Raw genomic sequence first — 23,539 nt, 5'->3', positions numbered from 1 at the left:
GGAATTAGAGATGGCCTTGTATGTGAGGGTGAGGAGTTTGAAGAGGATTCTGTAGGGGAATGGGAGCCAGTGTAGATTTTGTTGAAGGGGAGTGGCAGAAGTGGAGCGGCGGGAGAGGAAGATGAGCCTACCTGCAGAGTTGAGGACAGATTGGAGGGGAGCGATGTGGGAGCAAGTGAGGCCAGTGAGGAGCACATTGCAGTAGTCAAGTCGTGAGATGACCAGTGAGTGGATGATAAGTTTAGTTGTACTCTGGGAGAGAAATGGCCTGATGCGAGCAATGTTGCGTAGCTGGAACCGACAAGATTGCGCCAGAGCTTGGATGTAGGGTGCAAAGGAGAGGGAGGAGTCAAGAGTGACGCCCAGGCAGCGGAGTTGGGGAACGGGGAGATGATAGTGTTGTCAACAGTGATAGAGATGTTTGTAGGGGGTGTTGCTCTGGCTGGGGGAAAGATAATAAGTTCAGTTTTATCCATGTTGAGCTTCAGAGAGCGCTCAGACATCCAGGAGGAGATGGCAGAGAGGCAGCTGGAGACCTGAGAGAGGACAGAGGGGGACAGATCAGGAGAGGAGAGGTAGAGTTGTGTGTCATCAGCATAGAGGTGGTATTGAAGGCCAAAGGAGTTAATGAGCGCACCCAGGGAAGAGGTGTAGAGGGAGAACAGAAGGGGGCCTAGGACAGAATCCTGAGGGACACCAACAGGAAGGATGGAAGGGTGTGAGGTGGTTCCGGAGGCAGACACAGAGAATACATTCATTATTGCAGATGGATGGTTGCTGGCTCCTTTAGGCTTTTCTGACAAAGGCACAATTACAAAGCATGCTGATTTCATCAGTCCCCTCTAATAATGGTCTGAACTTATGACAATTAGGCATGTTCCAGATCACGCAGTCCTTAGCTGAATTCGGGACATTTCTGATCTACAAGTGTGCCTAGGATGAGGATAGTTGTATAAAGTAATCTTGGCTAGCCCTTTGCAGGATATGCCCTATTGATATGTAAATATTAATGGAAGATAAAATAATCAAAATGTAAATTATTATGTTTTATCTAAAACTATCTAAAGTCTTTGCAAGTTATTTTCAAAGGAAAAATACATTGTTTTATCTATAGCTTTTTCCATGGATGGCTTTGTGTGGTATTTTGGTTTCCGGCAGATTGGGGGTTGGGTATGTATGACCGGTTGGGAGACCGTCTGTCACCATACCAATGCCAGGATCCCAGCTTTTAGATGCCCGGCGGGGAGGGGGGAGGAGGGGGGGCGAGCGCAACAAAGCCACTTGCTGGCTTGGTGATGAGCAGTGCTCGCCACAGGTTGTATTCCAGGGGCATTTCAACAGAGGAGGGGGCCCGTGTGCACCTCCGGGTGGGCCCCCTTCTCTGTACGGCGCTGTAGACTCCGGCATTGTGCCGGAGTCTACTGCGCATGCACAGGTCTCCAGAAACATGACACCCGCCATGATCCAGAGACTAATTTGGCTACTGCGCCTGACGCTGGACTCCGGAAAGGTAAGTATTAAAATGGGTGCAATGTGTGCATTGTGGGCCCTCCCTGGACCCAGGGACCCATTTACACCCATTATAGTAACGCCACGAGTGGGAATAGTCCCTGAGAGTTGGCATGACAACTGTCGCAATTGTGAGAGGGCAGGATCCCGGTGTCAGTATTGTGACCAGCGGTCACATAACAGCATCCCCACTATACAACTGATAGTCTGAGACAGGAGTAGGTAGAGTTACGTAAGAGAGGTCAGATGTAACATGTAAAGCTCATGAGGGGAAAGGTAAATAGAAGGGTTAAGATGGCAAAGGAAAGAGTATTGAGCTGTAGTGATGGGATACATGTGCGGGAAATAAGGTTGATATATAGAGAATATTAGAGGCTTGTAGTGGAAATGTACTTATGACATAGAGAAGGGATGGAAATAATTCAGGGAGTGCAAATACAAGTCAAGTCAAAGGATGCGTGTCAGGGATGATAAGAAATATTGGTGGCTGAAATAGCTAATAGTGGGTGTGCAGGTGGGTAGTGATCAATAGCTATGTGATGGTGTATCTAATGGATGGGGTAATGAAGGACATAATGATAGTTTTAATGGAAAATGCAGTAAACCCCTGTTTACCGCATTTTCCAAATGTACGAAGTCCCAGCTGCCGGATCAGCGCTGGCGATACCAAATAGAAGCCTGTGGGCTTCTTTTCGCAGCGCTGATGTGAGGGATCCAATCGGATCCCTCCCAGCATGCCCCACGGCCACCCCGTCATTCTGCACATGCACAGAATGACACAGGGGGCCGAAACACGGAAGTCAGGGAGACGCCGGGGATCACAAAGGACAGCTCTTATCGGAAGAGCTGTCTTTCGCAATGCTAAGCGCATAAAAATGGCAGATAATGGGTAGGGTACTGGAAAGCAAGGTGTCACAACTGAGGGCCTGAGCTGACGGGAGGCAGCCTCAGTTGTAGGGGCTGAGATGTAACGGAACCTGGGAGGTTGTATCAGACCCCTAGACATGTAAGTAACATGTAGAATAACTGCCCGAAGGCGTGACCACGACAACCAGGATAAAAGTCAATGATGTTTATTATGACAAACTCCGTAACACAGCAGCAGTAAAGGAAACATAAAAGTCAACAGAGGATGAATACAATTCCTGGGTACTACAGGGTGGCAAGGGCCACAGGCACTGGTAGAGTGAGACAGTTCTTATAATCTTCTAGTTGGAAAGTTCTTACCAGACCTGATTGTAGCAATGGAGAGAACCCAGGATCGTACCAGCTGGTGTTCCAGGAAAGGCTGGGTTGCTGAAGATAAAACGGCTGCTGTGGATACTGGCTGGAACCAGACTGTTGTTGGTACGGAGTGGATACTGGCTGGAACCAGTTAAATAATAAACGAACTTGAGAGCGGTGAAATAATAATGAAGTTTGGAGTTTAAGAGCGGTGAAATAATAATACCGGTGGAGAGTGGTAAACTGCAGAAAGGACACCGGCCCTTTAAGAGAAGCTGTACACTGCTGGAAGCTGGGCTGGAAGCAGGTGATTGATGAAGTTTGGAGTTTGAGAGCGGTGAAATAATAATACCGGTGGAGAGTGGTAAACTGCAGAAAGGACACCGGCCCTTTAAGAGAAGCTGTACACTGCTGGAAGCTGGGCTGGAAGCAGGTGATTGATGAACTGGAAACAGGTGAGTCCAGAATGGATCGGAGAGTCAGGCTACACCGCAGATGGAATGCTGGTGCGGGTCTCTATAGCAGAAGTCTGGAGACAGGAGCTGGAACCTGGAAGACAACCACAGGAGAGAGACAAACTGGAACTAGGTTAGACAACCAAAGCACTGACGCCTTCCTTGCTCAGGCACAGCATACTTATACCTGCAGCAAGGAAGGGGTTGGCTAGGCAATTATGCAAATCAACAATACAGACAGCAGATTGGTGGAAATAATCAGATGACAAAATCCAAGATGGCTGCGCCCATGCAGACACTTGGAGGGAAGTTTGGTTTGTAATCCATGTGAGAATTGAAACAGTAATGGCGACGCCAGCCACAGGAGACAGGAGACGCCAGACTGACAAGCGCACATTTAACCACGCGGGCACAGCGGAGGCCGCGGCTGATGAAATCACCACTCTGACATTCTGCATGTGGAAACTCAGGAACAGCGGGATCCGGTCCTGGAACGCTGAGCCAGCCTTAGGAGGCATCTGAAGGGTAAGTAATGGCGTCCAGATACCCGGATCGTGACAGCACCCCCCCCTTTAGGAGTGGCCCCAGGACACTTCTTAGGCTTTAAAGGAAACTTTGCGTGGAAATTTCGGACCAAGGCAGGAGCATGAACGTCTGAGGCATTGGTCCAAGAGCGTTCTTCAGGACCATAGCCCTTCCAGTCAATGAGGTATTGTAACTGACCGTAACGGAAACGTGAGTCCAAAATCTTGGCCACCTCGTACTCGACTCCCCGTTGAGTCTGAACTTTGGGAGCTGGAGGAAGTGCGGAATGAAACCGATTCAGGATCAGCGGTTTCAACAAAGAAACATGAAATGTCCTGGGTATTTTCAAGAAGGATGGTAACTGTAACCTGTAGGCAACAGGATTGATGACTTGTTCAATCTTGAAGGGTCCGATGTAGCGAGGTGCAAATTTCATGCTGGGAACTCTCAACCTCAAATTCTTCGTGGACAGCCACACACGATCACCCACCTTGAGAGCAGGAACCGCTCTACGCTTCCTATCGGCAAACTTCTTATACCTGAATGAGGCTTTAAGCAGGGCTGCGCGGACGTTCCTCCAGTTATTTGAAAACTGACGCAAGGTGACATCCACTGCTGGAACAGAAGTTGCGGGAAGCGGTTGGAATTCTGGGACTTTAGGGTGGAATCCATAATTAATGAAGAATGGTGTAGAAGAAGATGAGGAATGGTATTGATTGTTGTGGCTGAACTCGGCCCAAGGAAGGAGTTGAACCCAGTCATCTTGAGAGGAAGACACATATATACGGAGGAAGGCCTCCAAGTCCTGATTCACCCTCTCGGTTTGACCATTGGTCTGAGGATGGTAAGCCGTGGAAAACTTTAACTTGACTTGGAGGGCTTGACACAAACTTCGCCAAAATTTGGCTACAAATTGTACTCCACGATCCGAGATGATCTCTTCAGGAAGACCGTGAAGTCGGAAGATCTCTTGTATAAACACTTGAGCCAACTTGGAAGCTGACGGAAGACCGGTGAGAGGGATGAAATGTGCCATCTTGGTGAACCGGTCAACTACCACCCAGATGGTATTAAACTTGTTGCAGATAGGTAGATCGGAAACAAAGTCCATCGACAAATGGGTCCAAGGTCGACGGGGAACAGATAATGGAACCAGTTGCCCCGCAGGCGACTGGCGGGAGACTTTGTGTTGGGCACACTTTGGGCAGGAGGCAATAAATTCCATAACGTCCTTCTTCAGAGTTGGCCACCAGTAGGACCTAGAAATAAATTCAAGGGTTTTCTGAATGCCTGTATGTCCAGCAAAACGGGAAGCATGGGCCCAATGCATGAGCTTCTTCCTTAGAACTGGCTTAACAAAACTTTTCCCTGGTGGAGGCGTAGAGTCCATCCCTACCGTGGAGAATGCCAACGGATTAATAATAGGATGCTTGTCTGCAGACTCGGACTCATTTTCTTGCTCCCATGAGCGGGAAAGGGCATCGGCCTTACGATTCTGAGAACCCGGACAGAACTGGAGTTTAAAGTCAAACCTAGAGAAGAAAAGTGCCCATCTGGCCTGACGAGGATTCAGACATTGTGCGCCTTTGAGATATAAAAGATTTTTGTGGTCGGTAAGTATGGTGATTGAGTGGGAAGCTCCCTCCAACAGGTATCTCCACTCCTCCAGAGCGAGCTTGATGGCTAGCAACTCCTGATCGCCAATGGCATAGTTGCGCTCAGCTGGGGAGAACTTCCGGGAGAAGAAACTGCAAGGATGTAGATGTCCATCTTTGACCCTCTGGGATAACACTGCTCCTACTCCAACGGAGGAGGCATCTACCTCTAAGATAAAAGGAGAGTCGGTGTCGGGCTGTTTCAGAACTGGTGCAGAGATGAACCGTTGCTTCAGAAGGTGAAAGGCCTGTGTAGCTTCCTCGGACCACTTGGACGGATTAGCACCTTTCTTGGTTAATGCAGTGATAGGCGCCACAATGGTGGAAAAGTCTCGTATAAATTTTCTATAATAATTGGCGAACCCTAAGAACCTCTGGACCCCTTTGAGGCTTAAGGGTATAGGCCAATTCTGGATTGCTTGGAGTTTCTCAGGATCCATCTCTAGTCCGGAACCGGACACAATGTAACCTAGAAACGGAATGGTTTTAACTTCAAACACACACTTCTCCAATTTACAATAGAGGTGATTGACACGGAGACGGGAAATAACCTCTTTTACCCAGAAACGATGATCTTTGAGATTATTAGCAAAGATGAGGATGTCGTCTAGATAAACCACGACATGGCGGTACAAGATGTCCCTGAAAATCTCATTCACGAAGTGCTGGAAGACTGCTGGAGCGTTGCTCAATCCGAAGGGCATGACGAGGTACTCATAATGTCCGTCACGGGTGTTAAAGGCGGTCTTCCACTCGTCACCCTCACGGATTCGGATGAGATTGTAGGCACCCCTCAAGTCCAGCTTTGTGAAAATAGTTGCACCACTAACTCTATCAAAGAGCTCGGTAATCAGGGGTAAAGGGTATCGGTTCTTGACGGTAATGTCGTTCAGACCTCTGTAGTCGATGCACGGACGCAGACCACCGTCTTTCTTCTTAACGAAGAAGAAGCCTGCGCCGGCTGGAGAAGAAGATGGTCGGATGAAACCCTTCGCCAGGTTCTCTTTGATGTACTCCTCCATGGAGTGTGTCTCAGGCAGAGACAACGGATAAGTTCGGCCTCGCGGTGGAACCTTCCCTGGAATGAGGTCGATTGGGCAGTCCCATTCTCTATGAGGAGGAAGGATATCAGCAGAGGCTTTACTGAACACGTCCGTGAAGTCTTGATATGGAGGAGGCGGAACATCAGATGACCTGGGGAAGGAAGAACAAACAGGAAGAACTTTGGCTAAACAAGTCTCAGCACAGGAGGGACCCCATGCCAGTATTTGCGTAGTCGTCCAGTCAATTGATGGGTTGTGGAGACGGAGCCATGGAAGGCCTAAAACCACTGGATGTGTGGCTCTTGGAATCACTAAAAAAGAAATATACTCAGAATGAAGAACTCCCACTCTCAGACGAACTGGAAGAGTCCTTAAGGAAATGACTGCGTCAAAAATCTTGCTGCCATCCACGGCAGTCAAAGAGATGGACGAGGACAGTCTCTCGGTGGGTAGGGACCACCGTTTAACATAAGCTTCGGTTATGAAATTCCCAGCTGCTCCGGAATCAAGGAGGGCAATGACGTTCCTGTAACGTTGAGCAATTTGGAGCGACACTGGGAGGTTACAGTCATGAGGAGATGGAGAGGAGATCATTACTCCTAGCCGGCCCTCTCCTTGGCGAGCTAGGATCTGGAGTTTCCCGGACGTTTGGGACAGGCATTGATAGTGTGCGACGGAGCTGCACAGTAGAGACAGAGAGACTCAGAGAGACGTCTTCGGCGCTCAGCGGGAGATAGACGGGAACGACTAATTTGCATAGGCTCATCCTTGGATGGAGATGGTTGACGAGGAGGAGGAGCAGAAGATTTAGGAGTAGATGATCTTCCTCGCTCGGTTGCTCTCTCTCTGAAACGTAGATCAACCTTCGTGCAAAGAGAAATTAGCTCATCCAACTTAGAGGGCAAGTCTCTGGTAGCTAACTCATCCTTGATGCGTTCTGATAAGCCATGCCAGAATGCAGCATACAGGGCCTCGTCATTCCATGCCAGTTCGGATGCCAGGATTTTAAACTGTATAAGATACTGTCCCACAGTACGTGTTCCCTGGCGTAAACGGAGAATCTCAGATGAAGCAGATGTTATCCGGCCTGGCTCGTCGAAGATGCGCCTGAATGTAGCTACAAAGTCAGTATAGGAGGATAGCAGGGGATCAGACTTCTCCCATAAAGGTGATGCCCAGTCAAGGGCTGAGCCACTGAGAAGGGAGATGATATAGGCAATTTTGGTACGGTCACTGAAGAAATTGCCAGGTAGAAGCTCAAAGTGGATTTCACATTGATTGAGAAATCCCCTGCAGAACCTTGGAGATCCATCAAATTTTGCTGGCGTTGGAAGATGAAGATGTGGACTGGAAATGGGTAAGGTGGGTGGGGTTACAGCTGGTGTCACTGTAGTGGACGCACCGGACGTGCCAGGTCCACGGAGGGTCGTTTGAATCCCATCCAGCCGTGTAGAGAGATCCTGGAGACAGCGGATGATGTGGCCCTGTGCAGCCTCCTGATGTTCAAGTCGGGCTGCCAGTTCTTGCATCGGCCTGGCCGCTTGATCCTGGTCTCCGGCTGGATTCATTAGGTCAGTGCTTACTGTCACAACTGAGGGCCTGAGCTGACGGGAGGCAGCCTCAGTTGTAGGGGCTGAGATGTAACGGAACCTGGGAGGTTGTATCAGACCCCTAGACATGTAAGTAACATGTAGAATAACTGCCCGAAGGCGTGACCACGACAACCAGGATAAAAGTCAATGATGTTTATTATGACAAACTCCGTAACACAGCAGCAGTAAAGGAAACATAAAAGTCAACAGAGGATGAATATAATTCCTGGGTACTACAGGGTGGCAAGGGCCACAGGCACTGGTAGAGTGAGACAGTTCTTATAATCTTCTAGTTGGAAAGTTCTTACCAGACCTGATTGTAGCAATGGAGAGAACCCAGGATCGTACCAGCTGGTGTTCCAGGAAAGGCTGGGTTGCTGAAGATAAACGGCTGCTGTGGATACTGGCTGGAACCAGACTGTTGTTGGTACGGAGTGGATACTGGCTGGAACCAGTTAAATAATAAACGAACTTGAGAGCGGTGAAATAATAATGAAGTTTGGAGTTTAAGAGCGGTGAAATAATAATACCGGTGGAGAGTGGTAAACTGCAGAAAGGACACCGGCCCTTTAAGAGAAGCTGTACACTGCTGGAAGCTGGGCTGGAAGCAGGTGATTGATGAAGTTTGGAGTTTGAGAGCGGTGAAATAATAATACCGGTGGAGAGTGGTAAACTGCAGAAAGGACACCGGCCCTTTAAGAGAAGCTGTACACTGCTGGAAGCTGGGCTGGAAGCAGGTGATTGATGAACTGGAAACAGGTGAGTCCAGAATGGATCGGAGAGTCAGGCTACACCGCAGATGGAATGCTGGTGCGGGTCTCTATAGCAGAAGTCTGGAGACAGGAGCTGGAACCTGGAAGACAACCACAGGAGAGAGACAAACTGGAACTAGGTTAGACAACCAAAGCACTGACGCCTTCCTTGCTCAGGCACAGCATACTTATACCTGCAGCAAGGAAGGGGTTGGCTAGGCAATTATGCAAATCAACAATACAGACAGCAGATTGGTGGAAATAATCAGATGACAAAATCCAAGATGGCTGCGCCCATGCAGACACTTGGAGGGAAGTTTGGTTTGTAATCCATGTGAGAATTGAAACAGTAATGGCGACGCCGGCCACAGGAGACAGGAGACGCCAGACTGACAAGCGCACATTTAACCACGCGGGCACAGCGGAGGCCGCGGCTGATGAAATCACCACTCTGACATTCTGCATGTGGAAACTCAGGAACAGCGGGATCCGGTCCTGGAACGCTGAGCCAGCCTTAGGAGGCATCTGAAGGGTAAGTAATGGCGTCCAGATACCCGGATCGTGACACAAGGATGCTACAGTTAAGGAACTGTAAAAATATGAACACATAGAGTCCATGAAAAGGAATCAAGAAGTGTAAATGGAAGACAGAAGAGTAATTATAATAAGAAAATGGCGTAATATAATAATAAAACAAAGTATTCTCTATCTGTTGTGACACTGACACCTTTATGATTATGCTAACAATGTATGACAGTATGGCAGACAACTATAACAAACTTTCTTGTCGGTGACCCGTAGCACTAGGGTAACATAGTCTGTGAATAGTCTGTGGAGCTGTCCTGCACCAAACTGCAACTAATGCTTAGTGTTGCCTACTCACCCTAATTTCTATATTGGGGTTTAGCCTCCATGGGGTAAATTTACTAAGATGGGAGTTCTATTTAAAATGGGATGTTGCCGATAGCAACCAATCAGATTTCAGGTATTATCTTCTAGAAAGTGCTAGATAAATGAGAAGTAGAATCTGATTGGTTTCAGCATCCGATCTTAAATAGAACTCCCATCTTAGTAAATTTACCCCCATGTGTTTTGGAAAAAAGAGATGTAACCTTAATACTTCAATACTTAAAAGAAATAAATGCAACGAAATATAAGAACAACGTATATTTTGCAAGTATTAATGAAATACTCAGTTTATTGACACAATTAGCATTAGTGAAATATTAATCTATACCTCTATTCATTTTTATCTATGGGAACCTGCACCTTTTCAAAGGCTAAGCTCCACCTGACAGCTCCTAATTGTCTGCCATTAAATCCATGTTTTCCTTTCCCTAGTATTAAAAGTTCCCTGTTTCCCTTTTAAAGCTGAGTAGCCCAGTTGTTTTCTCATACCACTTTTAGACCGCCAGCTTTTAACACAGGTTATTGCACATAAGCTCATAATTGCGCATAATCTGTGTTGCTGTGCAGTCTGAAAGGGCCCAGTTGGAATAATCCGGGTCATGCGACCCATTATTCCAACTCGGGTAGCAAGCAGGGTTGAACATGTGTTCAACCCAACTCGCTGTGCTGTGTGAACGAGAAGCCGGGTCGATGCGACCCGTTTTCCATTCACACTGTGAAGACAGGAGGCACTTGGAGATCATGTGATCTCTAAGCACTGCCCCTGCCGTGTCACTGCTGACGTCACCAACCCGGAAATATGCCGGGTTGGGGACAGTGGCGGCGAAGGGCCTGAGGCGGTTCACATGCGGGAAGCACCTGTGTCAGGCTCCCGGGTGCGAAAGGGGTATCTGTCTTGTCTGACTGCAGCCCAAGTCTGCACTCTGCTAGCAGCAGTGAGAGTTGAATTCACTCCAAATATGTGTTCTTAGTCAGGGGTGTAAATACAGGAGACAATGGAAGGTGGTCGCTTTTGTCCACCAGCTCTGAAATGGGCACCCTGACTTTCTCCTTTGCTCTAAGTTCTGCTCTAGGCACCCCAGAGCATGAATTAGCAGGTGCCACGGTCCTGACTCTCACAGGGCCCCCAATGTACACAAAAGGGGCAGGTCACAGGCTGGAGCGCATGGCACCTCCCTCCTTTATTGGCTCTTCCCCCTCATATACGCGGGAACTGCTGCCTTTGTTGCTGTGGGAGCAGTCAAGAGCAAGAATAGAAGACCCTGATCAGCAACAAGTAGTGTTGCTGGGGTGTTGGTAAGTCATTTAAGGAGGAGATTGTGTCTGGGTGCTGCTGGAGTGTTGGAAGTGAAAGCGCGGTGGGGGGACAGTGTGTGTCTGGGTGCCAGAGTTGGATTAAGGAAGACCTCTCTACATATGTATGCGTATAGATGTGACTGTATCATGTATATATATGCCTTTTTGCGACTGTATGTGTATATGTGTATGACTGTGTCTGACAGTTTGTATTTGTATAAGTGTTTGATTTTATGTGTGTGAATGTATGTATGTATGTATGTATGTATGTATGTATGTGTATATGCGTGTGACTATGTATTTATATACAGTATGTGTGTGACTAAATAAATCTTTGTGTATAAGTGTATGGCTATATATGTACTGTATGCATTTCACCCAACAATCCTGATTTACATGGGACAGCCCTGCTTTTAATGTACTGTGCCCCCTATGGACTGCAGTGTCCCATGGGGAGGAAAGTTAGGGAAAAAATTCTGTCCCCTGCTGTGCGCGCAAGGTAAGGGGCATCCCAACCACTGGGGAAGCTATGTACAGTATATACACCCTTTGTTACATAAAATGGGGGAGTGATGAGTGATCATGCCCCCTTTTCATGTACGCACCGAAGGCTTGCCGCACAAGACCCCGATCCCCAATTACCAAATTTTGTTCTTTGAGGCCCCCAGAGCCTTAATCCAACTCTGCTGGGTACTGCTGGGGTGTTGGCAGTGAAGTCAGGGTGGGGAGGGGATGTATGTTTGTGTGCTGCTGGAGTGCTAGTAGTGAATATGGGTATGGGTGTGTCTGAGTGCTGCTTGGGTGTTGGTAGTGAATGCGGGTTAGGGGGGGTGTGTCAGTGCTGCTGGCATTGGGGTGTTGGTAGTGAATGCAAGCAGGGAGGTTTTGCCTTGTAAATGATTGCCGATTTAAAAATACAGGCATTCTCGCACAAAGTCCTGCACCCTATTACATTAACTCTCAGATCTACGTTGAACTGTGGAATGTGATGTCTCTAGTGCCACGATTCAGCCAGACACTTCATTTACCTTGCAACTGGTCTGCATTCAACATAGTTCTAGATGCTGAGGGGCTAATTCAGACCTGATTGTAGATGTGCTAAATTTAGCACATCTACGTTCAGCTTCCCTAACATGCGGGGGGACGCCCAGCACAGGGCTAGTCCACCCCGCATGTCAGTTCCTGCACTGTCGCATCAGTACAAAAGCATCGCACAGCAGCGATGCTTTTGTACTGGGAGAGTAGCTCCCAGCCAGCGCAGCTCATGCGCGCTGGCAGGGAGCTCTTCGACGCTGCTCGGCTCGCAGCAGCTGCTGCTTGCCTGGACCGCACCCCCCTAAACAGCCGCCATGCCCCCCCCCACCCCCCCTCAACAGTCCAGGCACGCCTGCATTGCCTGGACCACCGGCCCACCCCCTCCCGCCCAACGACCACCTCTGTCTGTCAATCAGGCAGAGGCAATCACAGGGCTGAGACAGCCGTCAACTGTCTGGCATGCACCAACGCACTGTAGCGCCGGCGCATGTGCAGTTCAGACCTGAACACTGCTGTGTGAAAATGCACAGCAGCAATCAAAACGCACAGCAGCGATCAGGTCTGAATCAGCCCTGAGTGATTGCAATTGCAACAAGCCACTTAGGTGAGCAACTAAAAGCTTAAAAATGGCAGCTAACTCTAAGAAAAAGTCTGATTAATTTTGCATATAGGAGGGGAGATAATAAAGCTTGGAATAAAGTTCTCGACAGGTTTTTGTCATTATTTTGGGGATTTTAAGTAAACTGACCATTAGAATCTCTAACAGAAAATATTCTATGATGCACACTTTGGTTATGATGTTTGGATGCTGCCTGTTAAAATCTGACTTGATTATTCACTAACAGCAACTATGTTTCTCTAACGTCCTAAGTGGATGCTGGGGACTCCGTAAGGACCATGGGGAATAGCGGCTCCGCAGGAGACTGGGCACATCTAAAGAAAGCTTTAGGACTATCTGGTGTGCACTGGCTCCTCCCCCTATGACCCTCCTCCAAGCCTCAGTTAGATCTCTGTGCCCGAACGAGAAGGGTGCACACTAGGGGCTCTCCTGAGCTTCTTAGTGAAAGTTTTAGTTTAGGTTTTTTATTTTCAGTGAGACCTGCTGGCAACAGGCTCACTGCATCGAGGGACTAAGGGGAGAAGAAGCGAACTCACCTGCGTGCAGAGTGGATTGGGCTTCTTAGGCTACTGGACATTAGCTCCAGAGGGACGATCACAGGCCCAGCCTGGATGGGTCCCAGAGCCGCGCCGCCGGCCCCCTTACAGAGCCAGAAGGCAGAAGAGGTCCGGAAAATCGGCGGCAGAAGACGTCTGTCTTCAACAAGGTAGCGCACAGCACTGCAGCTGTGCGCCATTGCTCTCAGCACACTTCACACTCCGGTCACTGAGGGTGCAGGGCGCTGGGGGGGGGGGGGCGCCCTGAGACGCAATAAAAAACACCTTGGATGGCAAAAAATGCATCACATATAGCTCCTGGGCTATATGGATGCATTTAACCCCTGCCAGAATACATAGAAAAACGGGAGATAAGGCCGCCGATAAGGGGGCGGAGCCTATCTCCTCAGCACACTGGCGCCATTTTCCCTCACAACTCCGTTGGAGGGAAGCTCCCTGTCTCTCCCCTGCAGTCACTACACTACAGAAAGGGTTAAAAAAGAGAGGGGGGGCACTAATTACGCGCAGTATTAAAGATACAGCAGCTATAAGGGGAAAAACACTTATATAAGGTTATCCCTGTATATATATATAGCGCTCTGGTGTGTGCTGGCAAACTCTCCCTCTGTCTCCCCAAAGGGCTAGTGGGGTCCTGTCCTCTATCAGAGCATTCCCTCTGTGTGTGCTGTATGTCGGTACGTTTGTGTCGACATGTATGAGGAGAAAAATGATGTGGAGACGGAGCAGATTGCCTGTAATAGTGATGTCACCCCCTAGGGGGTCGACACCTGAGTGGATGAACTGTTGGAAGGAATTACGTGACAGTGTCAGCTCTGTATAAAAGACAGTGGTTGACATGAGACAGCCGGCTACTCAGCTTGTGCCTGTCCAGACGTCTCATAGGCCGTCAGGGGCTCTAAAGCGCCCGTTACCTCAGATGGCAGATATAGACGCCGACACGGATACTGACTCCAGTGTCGACGGTGAAGAGACAAATGTGACTTCCAGTAGGGCCACACGTTACCTGATTGAGGCAATGAAAAATGTTTTACACATTTTTGATAATACGAGTACCACCAAAAAGGGGTATTATGTTCGGTGAGGAAAAACTACCTGTAGTTTTCCTGAATCTGAGAAATTAAATGAGGTGTGTGATGATGCGTGGTTTTCCCCCGATAACAACTGATAATTTCTAAAATGTTATTGGCATTATATCCTTTCCCGCCAGAGGTTAGGGTGCGTTGGGAAACACCCCCTAGGGGGGATAAAGCGCTCACACGCTTGTAAGGGCTCTACCCTCTCCTGAGATGGCCGCCCTTAAGGATCCTGCTGATAGAAAGCAGGAGGGTATCCTAAAATGTATTTACACACATACTGGTGTTATACTGCGACCAGCAATAGCCTCAGCCTGGATGTGCAGTGCTGGGTTGGCGTGGTCGGATTCCCTGACTGAAAATATTGATACCCTAGATAGGGACAGTATATTTTTGCCTATAGAGCATTTAAAAGATGCATTTCTATATATGCGTGATGCACAGCGGAATATTTGCCGACTGGCATCAAGTGTAAGTGCGTTGTCCATTTCTACCAGTAGAGGGTTATGGACACGTCAGTGGTCAGGTGATGCGTATTCCAAACGGCATTTGGAAGTATTGCCTTATTAAGGGGAGGAGTTATTTGGGGTCGGTCTTTCAGACCTGGTGGCCACGGCAAAAGCTGGAAAATCCACGTTTGTACCCCAGGTCGCCTCTCAACATGAGAAGACGCCGTATTATCAGGCGCAGTCTTTTCGTGGACAAGGGGCAAAAGGTTCCTCATTTCTGCCCCGTGACAGAGGGAGAGGAAAAAGGCTGCAGAAATCAGCCAGTTCCCAGGAACAGAAACCCTCTCCCGCCTCTGCCAAGCCCTCAGTATGACGCTGGGGCTTTACAAGCAGAATCATGCACGGTGGTGGGCCCGTCTCAATGAATTTCAGCGCGCAGTGGGCTCACTCGCAAGTAGACCCCTGGATCCTTCAGGTGATATCTCAGGGGTACAAATTAGAATTCGAGACGTCTCCCCCTCGCCGTTTCCTAAAGTCGGCTTTACCGATGTCTCCTTCTGACACGGAGACAGTTTTGGAAGCCATTCACAAGCTGTATTCCCAGCAGGTGATAATCAAGGTACCCCTCCTGCAACAGGAAACGGGGTATTATTCCACACTGTTGTGGTACCGAAGCCAGACGGCTCGGTGAGACCGATTCTAAATCTAAAATCTTTGAACACTTACATACAGAGGTTCAAATTCAAGATTGAGTCACTCAGAGCAGTGATTGCGAACCTGGAAGAAGGGGACTACATGATGTCTCGGGACATCAAGGATGCTTACCTTCATGTCAAAATTTACCCTTCTCACCAAGGGTACCTCAGGTTTATGGTACAGAACTGTCACTATCAGTTCAGACGCTGCCGTATGGATGGTCCACGGCACCCCGGGTCTTTACCAAGGTAATGACCGAAATGATGATATTCCTTCGAAGGAAGGGAATTTTAGTTACCTTACTTGGACGATTCCCTGATAAGGGTAAGATCCAGGGAACAGTTGGAGGTCTGTGTAGCACTATCTCAGGTAGTGTTGCGGCAGCACGATTGGATTCTCAATATTCCAAAATCGCAGCTGGTTCCGACGACTTGTCTTCTGTTCCTAGGGATGATCCTGGACACAGTCCAGAAAAAGGTGTTTCTCCCGGAGGAGAAAGCCAGGGAGTTATCCGAGCTAGTCAGGAACCTCCTAAAACCGAGCCAAGTCTCAGTGCATCAATGCACAAGGGTTCTGGGTAAAATGGTGGCTTCCTACGAAGCAATCCCATTCGGCAGATTCCACGCAAGAACTTTCCAGTGGGACCTGCTGGACAAATGGTCCGGGTCGCATCTTCAGATGCATCAGCGGATAACCCTGTCACCAAGGACAAGGGTATCCCTCCTGTGGTGGTTGCAGAGTGCTCATCTTCTAGAGGGCCGCAGATTCGGCATTCAGGACTGGGTCCTGGTGACCACGGACGCCAGCCTGCGAGGCTGGGGAGCAGTCACACAGGGAAGGAATATCCAGGGCTTATGGTCAAGCCTGGAGACATCACTTCACATAAATATACTGAAGCTAAGGGCCATTTACAATGCTCTAAGCTTAGCAAAACCTCTGCTTCAAGGTCAGCCGGTGTTGATCCAGTCGGCAGTCACCCACGTAAACAGACAGGGTGGCACAAGAAGCAGGAGGGCAATGGCAGAAGCTGCAAGGATTTTTCGCTGGGCGGAAAATCATGTGATAGCACTGTCAGCAGTATTCATTCCGGGAGTGGACAACTGGGAAGCAGACTTCCTCAGCACGACCTCCACCTGGGAGAGTGGGGACTTCACCCAGAAGTCTTCCACATGATTATAAACCGTTGGGAAAAACTCGACAGGTATTGCGCCAGGTCAAGGGACCCTCAGGCAATAGCTGTAGACGCTCTGGTAACACCGTGGGTGTACCAGTCAGTGTATGTGTTCCCTCCTCTGCCTCTCATACCCAAGGTACTGAGATTGATAAGATGGAGAGGAGTAAGCACTATATTCGTGGCTCCGGATTGGCCAAGAAGGACTTGGTAACCGGAACTTCAAGAGATGCTCACGGAGGATCCGTGGCCTCTACCTCTAAGAAGGGACCTGCTCCAGCAAGGACCCTGTCTGTTCCAAGACTTACCGCGGCTGCGTTTGACGGCTTGGCGGTTGAACGCCGGATCCTGAAGGAAAAAAGGCATTCCGGATGAAGTCATCCCTATCCTGATCAAAGCCAGGAAGGATGTAACCGCAAAACATTATCACCGCATTTGGCGAAAATATGTTGCGTGGTGCGAGGCCAGTAAGGCCCGACGGAGGAAATTCAACTGGGTCGATTCCTACATTTCCTGCAAACAGGAGTGTCTATGGGCCTGAAATTGGGGTCCATTAAGGTTCAAATTTCGGCTCTGTCAATTTTCTTCCAAAAAGAACTAGCTTCAGTCCCTGAAGTTCAGACGTTTGTAAAAGGGGTACTGCATATACAGCCTCCTTTTGTGCCTCCAGTGGCACTTTGGGATCTCAATGTAGTTTTTGGGTTCCAAAAGTCACATTGGTTTGAACCACTTAAATCTGTGGAGTTAAAATATCTCACATGGAAAGTGGTCATGCTGTTGGCCCTGGCCTGGGCCAGGCGCGTGTCAGAATTGGCGGCTTTATCCTGTAAAAGCCCTTATCTGATTTTCCATTCGGACAGGGCGGAATTGAGGACTCGTCCTCAGTTTCTCCCTAAGGTGGTTTCAGCGTTTCACCTGAACCAACCTATTGTGGTGCCTGCGGCTACTAGGGACTTGGAGGACTCCAAGTTGCTAGACGTTGTCAGGGCCTGAAAATATATGTTTCCAGGACGGCTGGAGTCAGGAAATCTGACTTGCTGTTTATCCTGTATGCACCCAACAAGCTGGGTGCTCCTGCTTCTAAGCAGACTATTGCTCGTTGGATTTGTAGTACAATTCAGCTTGCACATTCTGTGGCAGGCCTGCCACAGCCAAAAATCTGTAAATGCCCACTCCACAAGGAAGGTGGGCTCATCTTGGGCGGCTGCCCGAGGGGTCTCGGCTTTACAACTTTGCCGAGCAGATACTTGGTCAGGAGCAAATACGTTTGTAAAATTCTACAAAATTGATACCCTGGCTGAGGAGGACCTGGAGTTCTCTCATTTGGTGCTGCAGAGTAATCCGTACTCTCCCGCCCGTTTGGGAGCTTTGGTATAATCCCCATGGTCCTTACGGAGTCCCCAGCATCCACTTAGGACGTTAGAGAAAATAAGAATTTACTTACCGATAATTCTATTTCTCGTAGTCCGTAGTGGATGCTGGGTGCCCATCCCAAGTGCGGATTGTCTGCAATACTGGTACATAGTTATTGTTACCAAAAAAATCGGGTTATTGCTGTAGTGAGCCATCTTTTCTAGAGGCTCCTCTGTTATCATGCTGTTAACTGGGTTCAGATCACAAGTTGTACAGTGTGATTGGTGTGGCTGGTATGAGTCTTACCCGGGATTCAAAATCCTTCCTTATTGTGTACGCTCGTCCGGGCACAGTATCCTAACTGAGGCTTGGAGGAGGGTCATAGGGGGAGGAGCCAGTGCACACCAGATAGTCCTAAAGCTTTCTTTAGATGTGCCCAGTCTCCTGCGGAGCCGCTATTCCCCATGGTCCTTACGGAGTCCCCAGCATCCACTACGGACTACGAGAAATAGAATTATCGGTAAGTAAATTCTTATTTTTTGTTTTCTTTAAAGAGTTTATTTATGAAGCAGATCACATGAATCATCAGTAAACAAGTTAGACAGTGACGGACAATAAATGCACAACATCATAGCGGTACAACAAATCAACATCGCCACTATGATAAGCGTGATCCTTTTAGCAAAAATTAAAGGAGCAAAAAGACTTGCCACTTGTAAAATGGGGTGGCCAACCATTCAAAGGAAGTGGACAGAGAAAAGGAGAACATGAGGAGAAAAAAAGGAGAGTTATGGATGGTAGACTTACCATTGTTAACTCTTTTTCTGCAAGGTACACTGGGTTCCACAGGAAAACATCGGGGGTGTAGAGTGGATCTTGATCCAGAGGCACCAACAGGCTAAAGCTTTAGGCTGTCCCAGAATGCATTGGGGCCTCCTCTGTAACCCTGACTTCAGGCACTGTGAGCTCAGTTTCATTAACCAGCCCAATGTAGGAGCAGGTAAGAGAGAAGTATTAATATATTTTATTAAAATGACCTTAATCACATATAAGAATTATGAAAAAACCTGAACATCCTGTGACTTTAAGAAATACTTTAGCAGCAACACATCAAAACATGTAACAATTTGTATTCCTCACTGAGGTCTCCTTTGAAACAGTGTATCAATCTACCCTCTATATAATATATAATAACTCTTATAATTGAAAGGAATTCCTTAAAATAAGCTCCACGCGTGGGCTGATTGAAACACTTGAGACCATATATTGGTAGAGGGTTTAAGAGTTCATCCGTGATGTATATAGGAATTATTCACAGGAAACAGCCCCAGGATTGAGGCTGAGAAATGCGTCAAGCAACCCGTCTGATTACACTGCCGGACATTCTGCCCGGCATCCAGCTGACCATTACGAATAGAGACAGGTTCCAGCAGCACGTCTCTGACAGCATCCGCCGCTCAGCGTCTCACCCGGCACTTGCTCGGCATTTGGCTCACCGCACCAAACGGAGATTCAGCTCATGACAGCTAGCAGCATGCTCCAGATGAAGCCTTATGGAAAGTGGTGAGAGAGCATTACAGCCTTTGAATATTCATGCCGTTCTAAATGAGACTGTGAGTATTTTACCCATTATCTCCTACAAGCCCTTTTCATCTTATCGCAGTGTCCCAGAGCGGGCAGCCGGCGCCCTACGGACACAAAATAACTGTTGCTTACTGCATAAGTTGGGTTAAGTAAAATAACAGACTCCAAAATAGCGGTATATGCTTAATCTGTTATTGTGCTACCATAAGCTTCCCAAGAAAAGCTTGTCAATTCTGGACGGCATCATTGGGAACTAAGGGCTAATAGGGATCTCACAAATAATTGAGCGGATGATATCAATGTGAATAATTCCTATATACATCATGGATGAACTCTTAAACCCTCTACCAATATATGGTCTCAAGTGTTTCAATCAGCCCATGCGTGGAGCTTATTTTAAGGAATTCCTTTCAATTATAAGAGTTATTATATATTATATAGAGGGTAGATTGATACACTGTTTCAAAGGAGACCTCAGTGAGGAATACAAATTGTTACATGTTTTGATGTGTTGCTGCTAAAGTATTTCTTAAAGTCACAGGATGTTCAGGTTTTTTCATAATTCTTATATGTGATTAAGGTAATTTTAATAAAATATATTAATACTTTTAGTGACAGCGCTTCTCTCTGTGGTTTTTATTATCAATTTTTGTTTTTTGAGGCTCAGCACCTCAAATAAGTGAAGCTGCAGTCAGTATTAATATTATCATTGTCTCATAGCAAGTACACCAGCGCCTGCTTATATTTCTTTGTAGGTAAGAGAGAAGGCAGATGTTAGTCACATAGAACCACATTCTCACGACAGGAGAAGGGACCAGCGGCTAATGCCATACAAACCCATAGAAGCTATGTATGTCATGGTGGGTGCCCTGTGGAACCCAGTGTACCTCAAAGAAAGAGCGTTAACAATGGTAAGTCTACCATAATTCTCCTTTTCTGCAGCAGGGTACACTGTGTTCCACAGGAAAACAGGGATGTCCTAAAGCAGTTCCTCAAAGGAGCGGACATGCGTTAGCAGGTATTAGAACCCGGCGTCCAAAGGAATGAGAAATAGAATCTGATTGGTTGCTATGGGCAACATCCCATCTTAAATAGAACTCCCATCTTAGTAAATTTACCCCAATGTCTGGTGCTGGACATGTTTTGTCTATGTGTAATTTTATTTATGTGCTGTATGATTATGTGGTGAATATGTCTTTGTGGCTTCTCTGTGCAAATGCGTATGCTACCGTATATACTCTCGCCATGCGTTAATACGCAAAGCACACGAATCTGTGCACGTTGCATGTATGTGCACACACGCCGGTAACGCACACAAACAGAGGCCACTCTGTTTGGAGTTTGTATGTTGTGTGTATGTAATATTTTTGACTTTGACAGCAGGGACCACAATCTCTTGGTTAAAGTGAAAAGATGACACCACCTTAGGTAAATAACATGGGCGAGTTCTAAGAACTGCCCGGTTATGATGTAATATTAGAAAGGGTGGACGACAGGACAAAGCACCTAGGTCCGACACCCTTCTAGCAGAGACAATAGCCAACAGAAACAGGACCCTGGCAGTGAGCTATTTAAGGTCCACTGACTCAAGAGGTTCAAAAGGATACTCTTGTAGGGCATTCCGGACAACGGACAGATCCCATGGAGCCACCGGAGGGACATAGGGAGGCTGAATCCTTAACACACCCTGAGTGAATGTATGAACGTCAGGTAGAGACGCAATTTTTCTCTGAAACCACACCAACAAAGCAGATATGTGACCCTTGAGGGAGGTCAGACGAAGGCCTAAGTCCAGGCCTTATTGCAGGAAAGCCAGGATTCTGGATGTTTTGAATCTGTACACATCATAGTTCTTATCAGCACACCAGATGAAGTAAGTATTAAGTATTCCAGACCCTGTAATAGTCACATTAGCAATGCAGATAATTATCAGTATGAAAATAAAGCTGCACTGGACTAGTATATATATATATATATATATATATATATATATATATATATATATATATAAAACACAGCGCGGTCCTAGACCGGAGGTATATATCTGAATACTTGTACAATATATTCTGTATTTGGTACACTTTTTCTTAACTAACGCTGCCTGTATAGAGACATGTAGAATACTCAAGTGTTTGTAAAGTCACAGCACTGTATACAGGTGGCTTTACAAGGGAGACCTTGTCCTGCAGTCCTAGAGACTAGCTGCAGCTATACTCCTAAGATGGCACCCAGCGTCTCAGTCAGGAAGTGCGGGAGAGTGTGAGGAATCTCCAGGGTGGGAAAATCTGCAGTAGATGCCACCCTGGGCCGCGGGGAGACTACAGGTCAAGCGCTGACTCCCCTATGCTGGACCTCACCACCGGTACTACGGAGCCTTATCAATAGGGGCGTTAGTACACCCGACCTGTACTCCTATGCCCTGGCGGATATAGTGGGGTCACAGCATCGCAGTCGTCTCCCTAGATAGCGATCAGGAACACGATTTAGTGGCGGGTCCCGCCTGGGAGACCCTCTTACCTCCTACCCGTAGCAGCCACGTGACCCAGGAGAGCGTCTGCAACCGTGTGCCTAAAGCCGTAGTGTCTCCACTGCAGGTACCCGGGAAAACTGACATAGAGCGCTGACAGCCCAGTTTGAAGAAATTTTCTGTCAGAAAAAGCTTTTTCAGGGCTGCGCAGTCCAGCCCTCCTGTTAGGTGACCTGCTACTACAGGCACCAACTCGAAACTGGGCTCACAGTGCCTGGAGGTGGGGTTACAGAAGAGGCCCCAATGCATCCTGGGACAGCCTTAAGCTTTAGCCTGTTGGTGCATCTGGATCAAGATCCACTCTACACCCCCCAATGTTTTCCTGTAGAACACAGTGTACCCCGCTGCAGAAAGAAAGAGTTAGAGAAATAGAGCCATGGCCTCCAGACCTTGCTAAACGATTTAGCCGACTTATCATATATAGTTATATATTCCATTTTGTAAATACACCAGATTCGCAAGAGCACAGTCTGCATCATGGGGGGAGGCAGGCAACTTCCAGTCAATAGCTATTTGGCAAGTTGTGGCTGATACTATATGACGCAACAATATGTTTTGAGATCTTGTTAATTAGGGAATTCCCAGCGGTAAAAGAACGTATTTTGGATCGTTTGGGATTGGGGAGCTAAATAAATGGGAAAGGAGAGTTCTAACCTCAGACCAAAGAGTAACTAGCCTTGGACAAGCCCACCACACATGGAGGAAGGTACCTCCAACATCTGTCTTCGGTGTCTGGGAACATAGCTTTAAGAAAAGAGGGGACATAATACCAGCGAATATAGCAGTTTATAGACATTTTGTTTATCTTAACACATAATGAACTAGTGATGGTGTTGTCCCAAATCTCCAGTCCATTCCTCATCATCCATCGTGACCCCAAGGTCTCTCTCCCAATCTAGCTCATGAGAGGCTTATCCCGCTTCCATTGGCTAGCATTACATATACATAAAGATCGAGCCTTTGGTAGAAGAGCACTGTCTGCAGAGAACTTCAAATGTAGTAAAGGGTCAACTAGTGAGAATAGTATGGACCTTGGAGTAAAAGTGTCTGATTTGCAAATAACAGAGAAAGTCACAAGAAGGAAGTGCATTATGCGACTTAATTTGTGAGAACTAGGGAAAACAGGTGTCTGTAGTGATGTCATCAAGATAAAAAATGTTCCTCTTCTTCCATCAAGAAAAGGACAACATGGGCATACCCGGGGGGAAGGCAGGGTTATGAAACAAAGGTACAATCGGTGATGGGCTGGGGGCTAACCAAAATTTTCTATTGACATAGGCCCTCATTCCGAGTTGATCACTAGCTGCTGTTGTTCGCAGCACAGCGATCAGGCTAAAAATTGTAATTTCTGTGCATGCGTACGGGCCGCAGTATGCACGCGCAAAGTACTTTCACACAAAACTATGCAGTTTTACACAAGGGCAAGCGACGCTTTTCTGTCGCTCTGTTGATCGGTGAGTGATTGACAAGAAGTGGGTGTTTCTGGGTGGTAACTGACCGTTTTCCGGGAGTGTG

At 47.6% G+C, this 23,539-nt stretch overlaps 1 protein-coding gene across 1 annotated transcript in view; it reads left to right on the top strand.

Annotated features, from left to right (window-relative positions):
- GPR143 (G protein-coupled receptor 143) overlaps positions 1-23,539 on the top strand; it is a 127,852-nt gene that overhangs the window by 40,230 nt on the left and 64,083 nt on the right. The gene's annotated exons all lie outside the window — the stretch shown is intronic.

The sequence above is a fragment of the Pseudophryne corroboree genome, chromosome 2 (genome assembly GCF_028390025.1).
Source record: "Pseudophryne corroboree isolate aPseCor3 chromosome 2, aPseCor3.hap2, whole genome shotgun sequence".
NCBI lineage: Eukaryota > Metazoa > Chordata > Amphibia > Anura > Myobatrachidae > Pseudophryne > Pseudophryne corroboree.
This window is presented reverse-complemented; position numbering and strand designations above follow the sequence as displayed.